Genomic DNA, 20,513 nt, shown 5'->3' with positions numbered 1-20,513 from the left:
TGCCGTCTTCGGAATTGTGTGGATGACGCTTTTCCGAAAATCAGATGGTATATCGCCAGACTCATATATTCTACACACCAACGTGAATAGTCGTTTTGTTGCCACTTCCCCCAATGATTTTAGAAATTCTGATGGAATGTTATCTATCCCTTCTGCCTTATTTGACCATAAGTTCAAAAATGGTTCAAATGGCTCTGAGCACTATGGGACTTAACATCTGAGGTCATCAGTCCTCCTAGAACTTAGAACTACTTAAACCTAACTAACCTAAGGACATCACACACATCCATGCCCCAGGCAGGATTCGAACCTGCGACCGTAGCGGTCACGCGGTTCCAGACTGTAGCGCCTAGAACCGCACGGCCACACAGCCCGGCTGACCTAGGTCAACCAAAGTTCTTTTAAATTCCGATTCTAATACTGGATCCCCTATCTCTTCTAAATCGACTCCTGTTTCTTCTTCTATCACATCAGACAAATCTTCACCCTCATGGAGGCTTTCAATGTATTCTTTCCACCTATCTGCTCCCTCCTCTGCATTTAACAGTGGAATTCCCGTTGCACTCTTAATGTTACCACCGTTGCTTTTAATGGCACCAAAGGTTGTTTTGACTTTCCTGTATGCTGAGTCTGTCCTTCCGACAATCATATCATTTTCGATGTCTGCACATTTTTCCTGCAGCCATTGCGTCTTAGCTTCCCTGCACTTCCTATTTATTTCATTCCTCAGCGACTTGTATTTCTGTCTTCCTGATTTTCCCGGAACATGTTTGTACTTCCTCCTTTCATCAATCAACTGAAGTATTTCTTCTGTTACCCATGGTTTCTTCGCAGCTACTTTCTTTGTACCTATGTTTTCCTTCCCAACTTCTGTGATGGCCCTTTTTAGAGATGTCCATTCCTCGTCAACTGTACTGCCTGCTGCGCTATTCCTTATTGCTGTATCTATAGCGTTAGAGAACTTCAAACGCATCTCGTCATTCCTTAGTACTTCTGTATCCCACTTCTTTGCGTATTGATTCTTCCTGACTAATGTCTTGAACTTCAGCCTACTCTTCATCACACTATATTGTGATCTGAGTCTATATCTGCTCCTGGGTACGCCTTACAATCCAGTATCTGATTTCGGAATCTCTGTTTGACCATGATGTAATCTAATTGATATCTTCCCGTATCTCCCGGCCTTTCCCAAGTATACCTCCTCCTCTTGTGATTCTTGAACAGGGTATTCGCTATTACTAGCTGAAACTTGTTACAGAACTCAATTAGTCTTTCTCCTCTTTCATTCCTTGTCCCAAGCCCATATTCTCCTGTAACCTTTTCTTCTATTCCTTCCCCTACAATTGCATTCCAGTCGCCCATGACTATTAGATTTTCGTCCCCCTTTACATACCGCATTACCCTTTCAGTATCCTCATACACTTTCTCTATCTGTTCATCTTCAGCTTGCGATGTCGGCATGTATACCTGAACTATCGTTGTCGGTGTTGGTCTGCTGTCGATTCTGATTACAACAACGCGGTCACTGAACTGTTCACAGTACACACCCTCTGCCCTACCTTCCTATTCATAACGAATCCTACACCAGTTATACCATTTTGAAATTACCCGATACTCATCTGACCTGAAATCCTTGTCTTCCTTCCACTTCACTTCACTGACCCCTACTATATCTAGATTGAGCCTTTGCATTTCCCTTTTAAGATTTTCTAGTTTCCCTACCACGTTCAAGCTTCTGACATTCCACGCCCCGACTCGTAGAACGTTATCCTTTCGTTGATTATTCAATCTTTTTCTCATGGTAACTTCCCCCTTGGCAGTCACTTCTTCAATTACAGTCCACATGCCCTGTGGATACACGTTACGTGTTTTTAATGCAGTGGTTTCCATTGCCTTCTGCATCCTCATGTCGTTGATCATTGCTGATTCTACCGCCTTTAGGGGCAATTTCCCACCCCTAGGACAAGAGAGTGCCCTGAACCTCTAACCGCTCCTCCGCCCTCTTTGACAAGGCCGTTGGCAGAATGAGGCTGACTTCTAATGACGGAAGTCTTCGGCCGCCAATGCTGAATATTTATCAAAATTTAGGCAGTGGCGGGGATCGAATCCGGGACCGAAGACGTTTTGATTATGAATCAAAGACGCTATCCCTAGACCACGGGCACCTCCCGTTCTTGCACAGAATCAAACAGTTTCTGTGGCAATTGCGCGTTTTACTGGTAATCCACGCCACCCCTCGGCCATGTACACAAAATACAGTATGCACGCTTTGACGGTCGGTGTTTATTTCGTTTAAAGCTTCCGGGTTGAGAGGTTGCGGTCGATAAATAAAGCTATTCCCTGATCTTTCGTCTGAGTCTGCATGAGAAATCTTCAGGGGCGAAAGGGCAACTGCAACAGCGAACCATCGAACTCATAGAACTGTCGGGGGGGCACAATCTTTCGTCATATGACGCCAAATGCGAACTGTTGAATACAACTTCTCAGACCAGAAGTTTTAACTGAATATAAGGGAAAGCAAAGGCACAATATAGACATAATCAGTGCCATGAAACTGGAAAGAAAGTAATGATTTCTGGTCACACGTAAACAGCGAATTATCAACAACAGCAGAAATTGGTTTAACGGAAAGATAGGTGAATGAATTACTACAAATAGTACGGTAAAGGGTTATTTCCATCAGAATCGACGGCAAACCAACGCCAACAACAGTAGTTCTGGTATTCAAGCCGGTACCAGAAGCAGACGCGGAGGAGTTAGAGAAAGTAAAGGTTTTTGCAAAATGATTTACATAGTATGAACCACGTGTAAAATATTTTTGTACTAGAGTAAGGTATTATAAATGTATAGAAATAGCAGTTCGTGAAGCTTTTCGTGTCGTGTTCACAAATGTTCAATGTTCAAGCCGTTAGTCGGACGGCACACTTCCACCATACAGTACAATTCGGACCAGCCTCCCAGCAAAGCGTCGACATCGATGACAGTCACAGCTGCCCTTATACGTTCTCTGTAGCTCAGCGACATTACGGGGAAGTAGAGGTGTGGAAAAAGTGACTATGATGTAACCCCACTGGCAATAGTCACACAGTGTCAGGTCCGAAGATCGTGAGGCCATGCCAGCAATTAAAGATTGAAACTGACACGCTACCGATCCATTGTCATGATAGATTGTAAAGAAGAATTTGCGAACATTGTTGTGGAAATGAAGTGGAGCACCATCTTGTTGAAAACAGAACTCATCTCCGTCCTCTTGCAATTGGAGCATGAAATACGAACAATGTCTCCTCCGCTGGTCTGGCAGCGATGTTGCAAGAGATCACTGTAACAAAATGCTCTACTTGAGTTGCTGTTTCTATACATAATACCTCCACACAAACATATTTTTCAGTCACTCGAGGGTGCCTAGATCATTTCCCCAAACCCTGTATGTCAGGATACTGAATCGGTGATTCAGTAAGTAAAGGTACTGAGAATCTAATAATCGTGGGAAATTGGTACGTGGTAGTAGGAAAATGACGAAAAGACCGAGTTAAACGACAGTACGGACCTCGTAGGAGGAATGAGATAGCGGAATGACTAAGTTATGCAATAAATACAGCTGGTAATAGCAGGAACACTGTTCAAATACAGTGAGAGGAGTAGGTAAACTTGGAAAATACCCAGAGACACGGCAAGTTTCCAGATGGACTACGTCAGGGTCAGAACGAGACATGAAATCAGATGTTGGATTATATGGTTCACCTAGAAGTAGATAAGGACTCAGATTACAATTAAGTAATGATGAAAAGTAGGCTTCAGTTAAAGAGAAGCATCAGGAGGATCAATATGCAAACAAGCAGGATACAGAAGGAGTGAGGAATGATGAGTCGCCTTGAAAGCTCACTGAATACGTGGATATCGCAACAGCGAACACCACAGTACGCTACTAAGTTGAAGAGGACTTCTCTAAAATCGGCAAATGCGGAAACTGATGAGGCAGACGTAGGTAAAAGACGAAGAAACTTTGAGCAAGAGAAGAAATATTACAGCTAAGCGACGAAGAACGAAGTACAAAAATGTTCAGGGAGAGACAGGGATACATCACTTAGATCTGAAATCAATAGTAAGTGTAAGGAAGCGAAGGCGAAACTGCCGCAGGAATTTGTAAAAGGTAATGATTGTCGAAGGACGGATTCAGCATAAAGAAAATTGAAAGTAACCTTCAGTGAAATTAAAAATAATGGCAGCAGTATTAGAACAGAGGAGAGAGCGGATGCGTGGAAAGAGTGCACTGAAGGCATTTACGAGGGGAAAGACTTGTGTGATGGTGTGATTGAGAAGGAAAGGAATCGGTATGGAAAACATAAAGGATCCAATATTTGAGCCAGAGTTTAACATAGTTCTGGAAGATTTCCGAAGAAATACGACGCACGGAATAGACAACAGCCCCTCGGATTTTCTAAAATCGTTGTGGTAAGCGGCTACCAGACGACTATTCAAATAGGTGTGTCGAATCTGTAAGAATGGAGAGATGCCATCAGACTTTCGGAAATAGATCACCGCATTGCAAGAGAAGTCAATGTGGGAACTACAGCGCTGTCAGTTTAACAGCTCATGTACGGGTGTTTCTGACAATAGTAAAATACAGAGAAATGAAAAGGTAAGTTGGTCTCTTAGATGATCAGTTTGGCTTTAGGAAAAATAAAAGTACCAGAGAGGCAGTCTTCAAGTTGCACTTGGTGGTGCAAGCAAGACTGAAGAAAAACCAATACAAGTTTGGAGGATTTGTCGGCTTAGAACAAGCATTTGACAGTGTAAAAGAATGTAAAATGTTCCAAATTCTCAGAAAAATTGGAGTAGGCTATGTGGAAAGACAGGTAACGCACAATATGTACAACATCCAAGAGGTAGCAATGAGACTGGGATATCAAGAACGAAGAGATGGGTTAAATACAATGTAAGACCAGAATGCAGTCTTTCACCCGTGCCGTTCAATCTGTACATCGATAAAACAAAAGGGAGGTCTATGAGTGTTTTTCATATTCAGGGAGAAAGAACATTACTGATTAATTTCACTATTGACAGTACTACATCCAGTGAATGAGAAGAAGAAACATATAATCAGTCGAATAGAATGAACAGACTAACGACCACTCATTATGAGCTGACGGTAAACCAAAGAAAGAAATTTCGATGATTTCCGGGTATATTTCGCTTACAAGTTGTTCACGTGTTACAAAGATATTACGCAATTCATTTTTCAGTATGATTTGGCAAGGATTTTCGTCTGTTGGACAGCTAACATCTCATATTTGTAAACAGTTTTATGCAAAATCTTGCGCCCTTTCGTCTCACGAGAGTTGCGTGCATCCATATGAATGACTTTTTTAAGCTGGCGTTTATTTCATCCGCTGGCGTCATTAATAAAGACAAATATTTGACGATCCACCTACGGTAGATGTTTTCCTACTAATTGTTGGGGCATGGACATGTCGTCTTATACTGTTAGGTAGGCTATTTTTTTATCACTTCCACGGAATTTTTAGTTTCTAAATCTTAATCTTCAATCTTTTTTTATATTTTGAAATTGATTAGTGGAGAATGTTACAACTTTTGTTTCAGTTCAGATATCAGATCTACATGAAGATGGGCAAAAAAATCCCCAAATCGTGGTTTTATATAGCGACTGCGATCCATAAAAGTATTATACACCTGTGGCGGATTTGAGTATCATGAACATCCATAATTTACGTCAGTAGAGGAACGTGTGAATGAACTGAGCGCTGATCTACACAGCTGTTGCTACAGTAACCATTGCAATGGCGCGTGTCCCGGATATCCGATATCATTATCCCCTTTTTAGCTCAACTGAGCTCGGCTGTCAATCAAGTTTGTTATTTCCATCCGCGTGTACTTCTAATAACTTGACAATAGCCGACTGGGAGAGACGCTGTATATTCAGCACGTAAACGTTGTGGGGGGCCGGTAACAGCGTCGCCCACTAGCCGCCGAATCAGCAGGCACATTATAGCCTTAATGGTCTTGTACTTTATTTCCTTACTGGCGTTCTTCCAATAACTGAGCTTTATTTCGGTGGCAAAATACACGTATAGACTATTAAATACACAAAAACAACAATTAGAGGTTTTCATAGCTATGAACAGTTTCTGCTAGTAGAATTGATATGCTACACGTCCCAAATGAGATCATTGCTGAATCCAGAATTTTTACCATTGCCGTACAGGCAGCAAAATGTGCAAAATGTCGTTACACTTTCAATCACATGCACCTTTTTTTTTATTCCTAGGGGTGAAGCGGGCTGTTCGAGATCCCGACCATAGGAATGTCGCAGTTCTATGTATCACACAAGCTAACAGCGAGGCAAATGGGGGATCCCAATTGGGAATAAATAGCAGGGGGCTTACTAGTTACAGCATACTCCCTACAACCAAGGGAAACTTCGCTATAACCTTGATCGGTACCGGCTGATTGGAGCCACATTAATTTATTTCTGGGACAACGTTCTTCTAAGAGAACGTTATTCCAGCCGAAAATGAAAATGGGTGCCATACATGATCATTTAGTGCAGGAGGTGATCTACAATGTTGCATTGTAGTCTTCTTTTGAAAACCAATTTTTTTGCCAAGATCGATATGTTAACGCAGTTACTGGTTCGCCAACTACGAGAATACTGAATAGTCCTCATGCAGGCAGTACATATTGCCGAAACAAGTACTTCATTGTGTTAACATAGCAATATTTAGAGACAAACTAGTTTTCAGAAGAAGGCTTCAAAAACTACAATACGTAAATAAAATGTTGTGTACGTGTGAAGTGTGTATAATGTTGTATGAGCGTCCATATGTCACGGAACGGAGCGAATCATCGAAGACTTCATAGACTGCAATACACAACTAAAATATGTGTGTGTGAACTGAATATGGCGTTGTACGAGTGTCCATTCGTTGCTGAACGAAGTGAAAGCTGTAGCGTTGGTGCGCTACAAAGCCACTAAGTAAATGTGACAACTATTTAAGTAATGCCTGCGAAAATACTTCTAAAATGAAATGTTTCATTAGTTATGAGATGGAATACTTGAATTTGTATATTAGTTCAAAGTACAAATTCTTGTTCCACTTGGCATACATATATGACTCACTTTATGTTTTGTTCACGTTTACTCTCTATAGTTTCTGTGTCCAAAGTTGTACGCAAGTAAGTCGCTTCTACTTCGTCCTGTCTGTATACTGCGAGTATGTTACTCTCTCTGAAGCTGTATCCAGTATGGCGTCTCCTCTGCATTGAATATTACGTAATTTGTAGTTAAAATGATTGATGACATTAACTGACTAAAGTATGGCTTTAATATCTTTGAATGAAATGTGCGTAGAACAGTTCATGGCGGGATGTTCAAATGGGATGGAAATTAAACGCTCACAGCCAGCAGTTCCGTGTACTAAGTTCGTACACTCAGTTCATATTCAAAAAAATGTGCGTTCGTCTGATTATTAACCCTAAGGAATCTTTCATACTGTGTCGTCGCGACGCATTTATAGAGAGAGCCATCCTACTCGTAGCATTCTTCCTCTCAATCAGTGAAGCAGGACATATAACACACTCTGACACTTACTTTTAAACATTACAACTTTATCACCGACTGTGTGCCCTCACTTTACACCAATTTTCACACCAACCATCAATTCACTGAGTCCCTTAGCTTAACATTTATTTTTGTTTCTAGAGCATTGTCCTGCAACTAGTACAACAAAGGCCGGTACTTACCTTTCTCGACTCAACTGTCAACTGTCCGTTCCTATGATTTTATACAAATATTAATTTCTCTGGGCATAGTGCTCATGCAACAGGAGATAATCGTATACGGGTATAGATGCCATAAATGAAAGAAAAGAATTAACAATCAAAAAACTCGGTCACAAGCACGGAGAAGAAAATAAGGTTCAAATGGCTCTGAGCACCATGGGACTTAACTTCTGAGGTCACCAGTCCCCTAGAACTTAGAACTACTTACACCTAACTAACCTAAAGACATCACACACATCGATGCCTGAGGCAGGATTCGAACCTTCGACCGGAGTGGTCGCGCGGTTCCAGACTGTAACACCTAGAACCGCTCGGCCACTCCGGCCGGCGAGAAAATAAGGGGATAATGCGCTACAGATTTACGCCACAGTCTAATACATACCGTCACGACACACACTTGTGTGATGTTACCGTTGGAAATTTGTAGCGATACTAGCTTTGCAGGTTGTGAGAAACCATACAGTCACATATATCTTAAGGCTAATGTTTGTTTTTAATTATTTTCTATTTAAATAACGAATTCAATGTTATATTTTTGCGTTCCATGTGTTAGTGAATTACCAAGAGACATGAGTTTTCGTGAAATACATGTAAAACAAGCCAGATTATGTTGATATATATTTGCAGCTTTTTCCGTTGAACGCAAGAGAATATAAACACATATTTCGTGTACACAAAGCATATATTTTCTTTTCCTGTCTGCTGTGTTATTACAAACACTTCCCTTTACACAAAAAAATTGTGGAGCTAATGAAACACCCATTCTTGCACTTCGCTCGACTTTCTAATGTACGCATATTTTTGTGAATTGGCTTCAAAAGCGAATCTGTTTAAGATTCTTGCCGTTAGTGGCTCAGATTTAGCAACAATTGTAGAATTGGTTTCTTCCGTGTTGGGATACAGTTTTATTGCTTTTGACGATTTATTGTCACGTCTGTGTAGTTTTTCTTTGAGCTATAGTTGTGGTGGCTTATTTGGTACATTCAATAATGTAGGTATTACATTCCATACAGATTTCCTACGTTCCATATTCACTGATCTGGCTGAAAGTGTACAGGAAAGAACACCGCCTTTCTGGGTAGATCTAAGACATCTTTTTACAAAATGTCCAGGTCTTGTCATGTTTACTAGCAATCTTTTGTTATTAAAGGAAAACGAAATTATTCAGTAAATGTCTATATATTTCAATAGAATCTTAATCCTGTAAAGTAACATTTCGTACCTCTCAGGGTCTTAGGAAACTAATTAATGATATATGTGGTATCATTTTTAGTTATTGTCGATTTTCATGCCATTGCATACATTCCCAACTGTAAAACTGTGTTACAGATCGATATAAACGTTAGTATTCGCATTCATCCGATATAGTATTCAGAAGTGTCTCTTACTGGTCGCTTGGGTTGCGGCTATCACTGTGGGTAACAAAAACGAGACGGAGTGTCGCGACTGTTAGGTTAGACAGTGCTTATGCCGTAGGTTGTTTTGAAGCTACTGCTGCCGTATTAGATACCCTAAAACATTAGCAGACTATTGTTTACACAGAGATTGTTTACGATTACTTTTTTCAAAAGTTTTCTCGTCTGCACGAGGCAGTTGCTTTAAACAGTAAATATTACAGTGCTTACGCTAATAACATAGAGTCCGGAAGGTATTTTCTAACGTTTCTATGGTTATAAATCCGTATGTGATCCAGTAACACGATGCATTTGCCCTCGTTAATGTGATTTTATTATTGTTTATACATTTCAGATTTCCAAGAAGAGAAGTATGAAATGTGAAAGGAAGCATTCGTGATACATTTAAATCCTCTTTTGGTGTTTTTGGGTTTATAGCTGATGAAACGAAAACTTAGAAAACAGGGTTGTTTGCTTACTGGTACTGATTCTTATTCGTTACATTTTCAACTTTCAAATCACTTGCTTAACATGTTTAGCGATCAAGTTAGCATAAACTTACCAGCTTTTTCTATGGTAGCCCATATATCTGTGCAATGAGGAAAGCAGCAAGCAAGCATGTTCTCATGACTTGTGGATGCAAACAAAGTGCAAGGGTTATGAAATGCCGAAGGAAAAGAACTTCATAGAGGTATACCTGCGCGCAAATTTCAGTTCTCGTTTTATTAGACTGTCAGTGTTTCAATGACGCTGAGGTTTACATAGCATCTCACTCTGAAATATTACGCTCGAAATTTAATACGCCGTGTGGCCAACAATAATAAAAACGATTAATTACTTTTGTAAGAATGTTCAAACAATTTGTAGTTTATTGAACGTCCCCAATAGGCAATTCTGATGGTGAAACTTCCTGGCAGATTAAAACTGTGTACCCGACCGAGACTCGAACTCGGGACCTTTGCCTTTCGCGGGCAAGTACTCTACCATCTGAGCTACCCAAGCACGACTCACGCCCCGTCCTCAAAGCTTTAGTTCTGGCAGTAGCTCGTCTTCTACCTTCCAAATTTTACAGAAGCTCTCCTGCAAACCTTGCATTACTAGCACTCCTCAAAGAAAGGATATTGCAGAGACATGGATTAGCCACAGCCTGGGGAATGTTTCCCGAATGAGATTTTCACTCAGCAGCGGAGTGTGCGCTGACATGAAACTTCCTGGCACATTAAAACTGTGTGCCGGAAGGTAGGAGACGAGGTGCTTGCAGAAATACAGCTGTGAGGACGGGACGTGAGTCGTGCTTGGGTAGCTCAGATGGTGGAGCCCTTGCCTGCGAGAGGCAAAGGTCGCGAGTTCGAGTCTCGGTCCGGCACACAGTTTTAATCTGCCAGGAAGTATCATGTCAGCGCACACTCCGCTGCTGAGTGAAAATCTCATTCTGGAATTATGATGGTGTTAATGAGCATTTAAAGTAATATATTCTACGTTCGTTAGCGCAAAAGACCGCGTTTGAAATAAAGAAGTGGGCTCGATAGCGTAGACTGTAGACCCTCTAAAAATTATGTTTTGCTTCAACAAATATATTTCGCTTAAAAAAGTATGTAACACGTTTTTTTAGTAATGATAGCCTAACCTCTGTAACATGTACATGCTTCTTGAAAAGGTTTTTCACATACATTGTAATAAAGCTTTAGTTAATTCATGCAGTTTCACACTTTGTTTTCACATTAAATGTTCGTATCTTTTTAACAGTAGCCTATTTGCTTCGTTTTTCAGAATATTTCTTGCTAGGACCCCTCTGTGTCAATTATTCGGGAATAGGCTGCTACTTTTACTTCTGAATTTCATTTTGATGTTCTCAAAGTACGTAAGACTGTATCAAGTTTTGTGATAAACAATAATAATACTAAGACAACATGTGACTACAACTTTTATTTATTCAGTCATTCATCACATAGACTATCAAATCTGGCACAATGCGCTTGTCAGATACACTTAATTTAGTTCATATTGCCATCTTATAGAAGACTGGAAATATTGTGATGTAACTAGGTTTGTTTTTGTATAAACGATCAAGGTGCTCGAAAATATGTGCTAATCTTTTGGTTTACTTGAGGAAAACGACAAAAGTCGACTCGGTGCTGAGGAAGAACGACCAGGATCCATATTCCACTTACAACTTTTCTTCTTCTCCTTTTATGTTTCACCATACATTACTGTAGCTTCATGTAACAAGCTTTCCAACAATACTTGCCAGTCACTCAAACATTGTATAGTAACTTCGAACTGCTACAGTGTTTAGAAATAAATCAAAGACTGACATAAAACTGCTGACCAAAGTAGGCTAGAAAAGCAGTCCTTCTACTTAAATTGTGGTACAGTTACTGAGATTGTGCGTAAACTTATATCTTAAGTCAAATGAAGGAATCTAAAACGGCGGAGAATGAAGATGAACATTCCAGTCCTGCGCATAATGTAAGCCAAAAAATGTGCTGGGACTTATTTCTGTTTCTTCTGAATGATGGCAGGATACGAGTCAGGTTACTAGTGATAACCGTAAAGTGTTTAGAACTGAGATGTTTCATAATGTTCCATTTATAGAAAGGACTAGATTAATGAAGGCATCCAATCAAGTGGCTTCCTACAATACATAAAACTCACTTGAATGGACTTATCGGTGTAAATCCTGTGATGCGAGGAAAGCAAGAGAAAAGTACAGATGAAACTGTGTGTTATGGTTTTTGGTATGTTTATAATGTGCGTATTAATAGAGATGGACAAATACAGGAAGTTCTGGAATGTCAACCAGCATTCTTGGCATTGCGTGGCATCATCAACAGACTCGTTTTAAAAAGGCATTGTCATCTACAATGAAAGTACTTGCGGGCACCAGACATAACACTTTAGACCAAACAAACTTAATGAAGAATCCATATTTCAAGTGGATCGACATGGCGGCTGCAGTGTAATACGTGTTAAGTTCGGCTCGCGAAATTTAGTTGAATTCGAAGGTGTTCTCGCAGGTGGTGTTGTCTAGTACAAGTGGAAATCGTGAAAACAACAGTGTTCTGTGCTGTAGTGCTATTTTTTTTCTGTGCTCCGCCAATATCTTCGAGAAAATGGTAAACAGAAGAGTGAACAGCAGCGCGTCCAGCAACGGGGAAGCAGCAGGTGCGGCGGGCCCGCTCTTGGCGGAAGGTGCGGCCGCGGCTCCCGGTATAGCGGAGCTGGTCCGCTCTGAGGTAAACGCTGCGCTTCGCGATAAAAACAATCTCGATCCGATAGCACGCACTATATCAGATACTGTAACGGCAGCAGTATTGGCCAAAATGCGTGAAACTGTTGAGGCCAATACTGCCGAAATTACAGCACTAAAAAAGTCGGTGTCTGAATACGAGAAAAAGGCACGAGAGTTGGAAGTGAAACTATCTGCCGCAACTGACAAACTAGAACAGTACCAAAGGCGAAATAGTCTACGACTGTTTGGAGTAGTAGAAAATAAGGAAGAAGACATGGACAACCTGCTTATACAGGTTGCGCGTGAAAAATTAGGCGTTGAAGTGACCAAGGCAGACATTGACAGGAGCTATTGGGTGGGACGAAAATTACCAGGTGCCACAAAACCTCGTCCAATAATAATTAAATTTGTCTCGTACCGAAAAAGGGCAGAGATCTTTACCCAGAAGAAGAAGTTAGCAAGGACAGGGCTTACAATAAGGGAAGATCTGATACACGAACGGCTAAAGATTTTAAACAGTGCCATATCCCATTTCGGTCTTCAGAATGTGTGGACTCAGGATGGCAGAGTAATCATTAAGACAGCAGCTGGAAAGAGGACAGTCACAAACATGACAGAACTGAATAGTATTAAGTGAAGCTACTCGAGCCAAAAGTGCAAACTTAACACCATTTGCAGTTGTAACAGCCCCAATACTCAGATATAGTCTTTTAATTTTATTAATTTCTTAATTATACCCATATTTGTACCTTCAACTAATTGTTTTTGTAACTGTATTAACTTTTCACTATTTTTTTGTGTCTGTAGCTCTAACCATTACTTAATTTTAGTTACTGCTAATACTTTTTTCATTTTCTCAGTTAATTCTCTTCCGTTCTGAAATAGTTCTATTGCAATTATTAGTCTCTCCTTTAGTTCATTAATCACCCATCTCTTCGGTTTAAATTGTTCACAACAAAAATCACTATCAGTATCACCTTAGCAAATTTCAATCTAATTGTAGCTTCCTACGATAATCACTACCAGTATCACTTTAGTAAATTTCAATTTAATTATAGCTTCCTACGATAATCTATTAATTATTAAGCTTACTTCTCTCTGCTGGCAGCATCGGCCTCTTAAATCACTCCCTTCTCCCTTATTTCCACCCTAAGCTGTTTCAAATACAATAATTACATTTCTCCTCGTACAACAGAGGATACACAGTGACACACAGCCGTCACTATTTTGGTCATATTCTCCTTGCACCGAATACCACTAATCCATCTTCTATACTCCCGCAACCTCAGGAAATCTTTAGCAGTCGCCTTTCTTTCGGCACTCGCGGTGTCACAAACAGGGCGTGCAAAATCTCGGACACCCCTGTGTTATGTCACTTGGCGGAAGCAGCGGCCAGTGCCCCTCGCGGCAGGTAGTGCCTAACAAAGGGACAAACCAGTCTGCCACCCTACTCCAGGCTGCTCAGCGGAACGCGTCAGAGCTTTTAGCAGCTCACTGCAACAACCAGTCTTTACCTGCGCATTACGAAGAACTTAGCCTCCTCTTCAACCAATTAAACTACCACGTAATCCTCTTATCCGAAACGTGGTTGAAACCACACATATCCTCTGCATCTTTTCATCTCCCAGGGTACACATTTCTTAGGGCAGACAGATCAAAAAAGCGAGGTGGCGGGGTCGGCGCGTATATACGAACAAATCTCAAAGCGAAAGTCTTATGTACGTCAAATCCTGCTGAAGAAAAAGAGGCTGAATTCATGTTCATTGAAATAAATATACAAAATCGGAAATTCTTGACTGGCGTCGTGTACAAGCCGCCAAAAATAAGCTCAATGAGTTCCTTCCAGTCGGAATTACTTTCACTTCAGTGTCAATACGAACATGTCATCGTAATGGGTGACTTGAACATAGACCTGCTAAGAGACACTCCCTCCGCAATAAACCTAAGAAGACTGTTTAGTTGCAATAGCATGAACATTCTTCCATTACAACCTACACACCATACGGCGCACAGTCATACTCTTATAGACGTAATCGCAACGAAACAGACTGACAAAGTAAGAGATGTTGGTCAAACATCAGCCCCTGGCCTCTCAGCACATGATGTAATATTCCTGGCCTACTCTGTGCAGCCCCCAAGGATCAAATCGCGTTACATAACTTGTAGGAACATGAAACGTATTGACCTTGACGCTCTAACAGCCGATTGCTCAGAAATCTCATGGCATCAAATAATCAGAAAACCCACAATCGACGGCAAAATTAATGAACTTGGTGATAAACTCACTGCCCTCAATGACAAACATGCACCTGTGCGCACAATCCGTGTAAGAAAATCTCCTGCTCCATGGCTGACAGCTGAGTTACGTCAAATGATGACTAATAGGGATGCTTCCCAGAGGCGTTTCAAGGCAGATCCGAAACCCGGGCGTTTCGAAGAATATAGAAAGCTACGGAACAGAGTGAAACAATGCATTCGCAATGCTAAAATCAGGCACGCTCGCTCCCTTGTATGCAGCGATCTGACGCCCACGACTCTATGGAAGAATCTCCGTAGCTTGGGGGTCGGAAAGGCAAAATCGGAATCTACTTTTCATGTGTCAGCTAACGAATTAAATGAATTCTTCTCTGCACCTCTGAATACCAGCACAGCTGATAATTACCGTCCACAAGAATCCCCAAACAGGATAACTAACAACGATACCTTCCATCTAAAACCTGTAACAACAAATACGGCAAGAAAAGCAATAACGAGAATCTCTTCTGATGCAATAGGCAACGACAGTATCGGTATAACCATGATTAAGAATGTTGTCGATATCTTAATACCTGTCTTAACTGACATATTTAATTTTTCCCTCGTGAACGGAATATATCCCACTGCATGGAAAAGAAGCCTAATTCGACCCATCCCTAAGATAGAAAACCCGCAACTGCCTAGTGATTACCGACCAATTAGCATACTGCCTGCTGTTTCCAAAGCACTTGAATATATTGTTCATGACCAAATCACTGAACACTTGCATGAATTCAGCCTATATGACAAATTTCAATCCGGTTTCCGTAAACATCACAGCACAAACACTGCTCTAATTAAAGTAACTGATGACCTGAAATATGCCATCGACAATCGAAAGGCAACAATACTGACGCTACTGGTCTTCAGCAAAGCTTTTGACACTGTTAACTTTGACATATTGCTCAGAAAAATGCAACAGCTTAATTTCTCTGATAGTGTAATGAGATGGTTTGAAAGCTACTTAAAAGACAGACAGCAATTTGTTGTCTGCGTAAATGAAAAATCTTCCTGGAAACATGTTTCCTCGGGAGTGCCACAAGGATCAGTCTTAGGACCACTTTTGTTTTCTTTATATGTCAACGATATTTCGTCGGTTCTGTCCTCCTGTAAATATCATTTCTATGCCGACGACCTCCAGCTCTACCTAAGCGTCAGACCTGAAGATGTAAACACTGCAATCGCTCAGATGAATGATGATCTGTCTTCAGTAGTGAGATGGGCGGAAAACCTGGGACTTAAACTAAATGCAAAAAAGACGCAAGTAATCTTAATAGCCCATCAGAAATTAATAAGTTCAGATTTCCGCGAACGGCTACCTCCTATTCTGCTCGACGGTACTCCAATACCATATCAGAAAACAGTGAAGAACTTGGGTGTAACTTTGGATGAGCATCTCAACTGGGCGGAGAATACAGTCGCAGTGTGCCGAAAGACGTCTGCTTGTCTCTATGCTCTCAAAAAGTTTCGGAACATATTTCCACAGGACTTGAAACGCCAGCTCGTGCAAGCACTCGTTCTTCCGAACCTCCACTATTGTGATGTGATTCAACAAGGCATGAGTAGTGAAAACAAAAGACGGCTAGAGCTAACCATGAATGCCTGTGTGCGTTATACCTGCAACATTCGCCGATATGATCATGTTAGTGATTTATACTCCGAGCTAGGGTGGCTGCGGCCGGACAAATTGCGTGACTACCACACTCTATGTCTACTCCGCCGACTCCTCGTCGCGCAAGCACCCCAGTACCTTGCTTCAGAGATTAAAAACCTGTCATGTCATCATAATCGAAACACGAGGTCACTCTTAATTGGTATCCTAACTGTGCCCACTCACAAAACAAAAACTTTTGCAAACTCCTTCTCAGTTGCCGCTGTCCGCCTCTGGAACAAACTGCCCCTTACCTTGCGCAAAATTCGATCTCCTGCTGCTTTTAAGAAGAAGTTGAAGCATTTCCTACTATCATCCTCACAAAGTTCTCCACAAAATTAATGTACAAGGACAATCCCCTCATCTGTCAAATAGCAAATCTAGCGTCTCCTATCTTGCTCCTGAAATGCCTTCCTCTTCATCTATCTCTATTAGCCACGCAATCTTTTTTTCCTTTATATTTCCTTAATTATGTTTCATCATGTCTCTATTCTTCTCCTCCCTTCACCATGAGTCTCCCTCATACTCCCTGCTGCCAGCACTCCTATCTAAAATCTGTCTCTTCAATAATGTCTAATTATAACAGTACTTGTGACCTAAGAATATAAATTCTTTATGTATGTAATTTTCCAGGTGTACCTTTCAAATTGTTTATTTCACTTTTTGTACTAGATGTAGTTTAACATGCCTACTAAAACATATGAATGTAAAATAAGTAGAATGCTTGGTTAGATGTAAGAGAGGGCCTGATGGCCCTAATCTTGCCAGGTTAAATAAATCAATAAATAAATAAAATCAATAAATAAATATTATACAGTCACTGGGAGCCCGCAAACCGCATTACAACATTTATGATAGCAAACGGTTATAATTATCATAAGAACTTAATGTTCGAAACTTACACCTGCTACAATCAGAGAAAAATCCTCCAAAACCTGTGTCATACGAACAATATCGCATGATTTGGTGACTAACTACAACATTATTTTTGGTACCGGTACCCTAGAATTGACACATGTTCAGTGTATGAGAAATTTACAGCCCACTCTGCCAAACATGATTTACAGATAAACCACGAGAAAGATGCAATTCTAACTTCGAATAGGCAAAACGACATGTAACGACTTAAAATCAATTACGTTTAACGAAAGCAGATAATTTTTACGAGTTTCAGTGTTCGGAACATTAGAAGTCGAGAATATCTATGGTTAAGAAAGCAATCTGTATGGACTACCAGAAGAATCTTCCGCTGCCTAATATTTCAAACAATGAAGCATATTACCATAGGCAGCTGCTATATTATGCATTCAGTTTTCATTCGCTTTCTTCTGGGAAGTCGGTATTTTATGCATACGACGAAACACTTTCCAACAATGGACCTGATTAAGTGTGTTCGGAAATTTTTCCCCATTCTGAGCGTGAACTCAGTGTACTCTATGATTCCTGTTTCTGGACAGAATAAAAACATGTGAAGGTAACCGATTCGGGGACTAAGATGACTGGTGTCGACTTCAAGTCCTTGACGTCGCGAGAACTCCCCTTACGTTTACCTTCATGATCACAGGAGGGACATTTAAACACTGGCGTGACAATAACAAACGGTCGCTGCGGTCGGAGAGAGAGACACACAGAGAGAAAGAGGTGACAGCAATTATGGAGAGAGAGTGAAGAAGTAACGCCAAGATTATTAAATGGGCTTTGAATTAGAGACGAGTTATTACAACTCGGCCAGCAATCTATGAACTGCAGTAAACAACACCGTTTCCAAGATTCGGAAATTACGTCTCCCCTAAGAGCCACCGGACGGCACCGACACTCGGGAAGCAGCCCAAGCCAAAACTCATGGCGAACGTCTTGGAGGACAATGTGACCTACGGTAGCCTCTCTAAACTTGGCGTCTGTGCGCAAAATGTTTCGGCTCCTCATCACACATAGTAGCATTAGTACTTGATACGCATTCTCACAAGCAATTAGATTAAAGTAACTGAAAAACGAATAACCACAACAGTCTCATTAACAATGCAAAACACCCTGGGAGAGTAATCTGTAGTTTATTTATCTTTTAAACCTCATATACGTCAAGGGTAATACCAACGGGATATTTTCCTTCGGTACAATTAGTCATTCTTTATTTTGACAGTTCAGGCCTAATTATAAAGTATAAATAAGCCAAAATAGTAGAGGCCTAGTGACTTGCCATTAGTTTACAGTTAGATTATCCTTTCATTTTATCTTTTTTTTATCGTAACCCCCACATGCTAATAAATTTTAAATGTACAGCATTTACATGATTGTCATACGCTCCAAGACAAAAAGCAACGACGCCCCATAAAGGACTTATCCGAATGGGACCAAAATCGTTAGATGTAATATATATGTTCAGACAAACAAATGATTACAATTCCAGAAAAATTGTGCGATTAATTCAAAAGAAAAAACGTCAGAGATCGAGAAAGTCAGTAATGTGTTGGTCCATCTCTAGCACTGACTGACGGAGTTGTTGGATGTCCTCTTGAACGATGTCACGCCAAATTCTGTCCAATTACCGGGGGAGATCGTCTAAATCCGGAACTGGTTTGAGGTCCCTGTCCATAATGCTCTAAACATTGTCAGTTGGAGAAGAGATCCAGCGACCTTTGCAGTCCAAGGTACAATTTGGCTATCACGAAGACAAGCAGTAGAAACTCTCTCCGTGTCTGGGCGGGCATCATCTTGCTGAAAAATAAGTCCATGATGACTTGCAACTTGCAACAAAACGGGTCGCAGAATATCGTCGACTTATTGCTGTGCTGTTAAGTGGCTACGAACGCCAATCAAAGGGATTCTGCCACGAAGTGTAATGGCACCCTCGACTATCGCACCTGGTTGTCGGAAGGTACCCCAACGCCACCTGGGACGTTGCCAGATGACTGTTCGCTGCTGATCGGGGCATATTTCGAAGTGGGAAGTCAATTATACTCCCGTCAATGAGATCACAATCCGAATACGTGTCTGGAGACGTCCTGGACAGCTGTGGGATACCAGCGTTATTGTCGCCCGCCATACGGCCTGACAGCCAGGAGTGATAGTCTGGAGTGCCATTTATTTTCATAGCAGGTCCCCTTTGGTTGTCACCCGCAGCGTCCTTATTTGATGATATTCTACGCCCTTTTCTGTTGCCCTTCGTGACAAGCCATCCTGGGCTTACGTTTCAGTAAGATAATCCCCACCCGCACGGAGCGAGTGTCTTCTGGTTGTCCTCGTGCTTTCGAAACCGCTCCTTGGCCAGAAGTGTTGACAGATCCGTTCCCTATTGAAAATGTTTGGAGCATTATGGACAGGACCCTCGAACATGCTAGGGGTTTTGCTGATGTGACGAAGCAATTGGACAGAACTTGGCACGAATCCTTCAGGAGGACGTTCAACAACCTTGTCAATCAATGCCAAGCCGAAAAACTGCTTGAATAAGGGCCAAAAGTAGACCAGCGCGTTACTGACGTGCTCAATCTGTGAAGCGCTTTCTCTTGAATAAATAGTCTAATTGTTCTGAAATTGTAATTTGTTTATGTTTACCCGTATATTACATCTAGTGATTCCCGTCCTATTTAGTTAATAACTTCGTGGTGCGTCTTTTCTTTTATTTTATTCCTTGGGGTGTATGTTAGCTATCATTGCAATACAGTGTCATATGGTTGTTTTTATAACTAAATAAAATATTGTTCAGGTTCACAATTAATTAAGTCCAATTTTAACTTCAGAAACGATGTCTACTTGTTACTAGTGCAGACGTGGCAATGAAGTTGTAGATGACGCCTCCATTCATGGGTCCTAGCTGCACGGGGCAGCTGAGCGGTCTGAGGCCCGTTGTCACAGTTCGCGCAGATTCCCCTGTCATATGTTTACCCGTATATTACATCTAGTGATTCCCGTCCCATTTAGTTAATAACTTCGTGGTGCGTCATATGTAGACATTGCCGCAATAGAATTCTAACTCTAAGCGCCCACGAAACGAAATGTGTGGCAGAAAGTAGAGTAACGATCTACCAGTCAACAGGAACAAATGTGTTCCGGTTTGCTGGGCTGAATGCTAAGATAAGTGTACTGAAAATACTCTCCGGCCCGTTAACGATGTCCACGCTGATACAAATACACGTCATTGATG

The sequence above is a fragment of the Schistocerca piceifrons genome, chromosome 5, assembly GCF_021461385.2.
Source record: "Schistocerca piceifrons isolate TAMUIC-IGC-003096 chromosome 5, iqSchPice1.1, whole genome shotgun sequence".
Classification (NCBI taxonomy): domain Eukaryota; kingdom Metazoa; phylum Arthropoda; class Insecta; order Orthoptera; family Acrididae; genus Schistocerca; species Schistocerca piceifrons.
The sequence above is the reverse complement of the archived record's forward strand: the minus strand, read 5'-3'. Positions refer to the sequence as shown.